We start from the raw sequence: 1064 nt of genomic DNA on the forward strand, positions 1-1064 counted from the left end.
CGGCTGTCCTTGAGGTTCCCCTCACAGGACAGGCTATCTGACCGGAAATGCAGAACGCTCGATATTTATATTTTCAAATTGCTGGGGCCTCTATCATCTTGGAGCGGATTGAGGGAAGTAAATTCACTCTTAATGACCTCACACTATGATAATATGTGGAACCATCAAATAATTGTGACTTTGCTTTCTTTAATTGGCAGAGGGAATCAGGCCCAAAATTGGCCCTGTTATCTTGTAGTGTGTACACTGCTTATGGCACGCTCTCAGACTTCTCATACTGTATTTCAGCTGACACTAGCATACACATTTCTCCAGTTGTAGTCAAATACACAGCTAATGTGTCACATATTATGGCTGAACTGAAAAAGCAGACTTTAGACAGGTCTTGTTTCCCAAGGTTTTATTACAGAAGTGCAGGATCAAGGGATAGCTGAGGGAGGGATCCAGATGGTGGTGAACAGGCAGGTGAGTGTGGAAGGTGGCAGAGCTGGATGCAGATGGGTCCTGGAGACAGGATAAACAGGTGTCAGGTGGGTTGAAGGTGAACGGACAAAACTGGCAAAAAGCTATGCTAAAGCTCTCTTAATAAGAGCTAGACTTGGCCACTAGACAAACAAACCATGTAGGCACAATGATCCAGCAGGGACTGGATATCAGTGCAGGGTTCTTGTAGGCAGTGGTGATTGGATGATGGCTGGCAGGAGTGTTGATTGCAGATCCAATGCAGGTGAGCAGAGAGTGAAGGAGACGGGCAGGAGGGAGAGGGGTAAACAAAAACACAACAGGGACTCCTCACTCACTAAAAATCTGAAAGTAAACAAAAACCGCACACTTACAGGCACACAGAGGTCACAGGGGAGGAACTGTGACATAATGTAAATAATCTCATAATGTAAAATCATTTTTAAAGTGTTTGACTTCTCAGCCAGATTTGTGTGCATCAACTTAGACGTAAATAAACATCTATATATTTGAGACACTAATACATTACTGAAATATGGGCTCAAAAATCAAAGGGTGCTTCTTCTTCACAAATCCAGCCCCTCTCAGCTCTTTAAATCTCA

The 1064-nt window shown here is 43.6% G+C and overlaps 1 long non-coding RNA gene across 1 annotated transcript; it reads right to left on the reverse strand.

Annotated features, from left to right (window-relative positions):
* Positions 1-385: 385 nt before the first annotated feature.
* LOC117820905 lies at positions 386-857 on the reverse strand. Its single transcript, XR_004632869.1, has 2 exons — positions 620-857; positions 386-504 (listed from the first exon to the last, which is right to left on the reverse strand). It is a non-coding gene; the product is annotated as an uncharacterized LOC117820905 (long non-coding RNA).
* Between the last annotated feature and the right edge of the window lie 207 nt (positions 858-1064).

This window comes from Notolabrus celidotus, chromosome 11 (assembly GCF_009762535.1).
Source record: "Notolabrus celidotus isolate fNotCel1 chromosome 11, fNotCel1.pri, whole genome shotgun sequence".
Classification (NCBI taxonomy): Eukaryota; Metazoa; Chordata; class Actinopteri; order Labriformes; family Labridae; genus Notolabrus; species Notolabrus celidotus.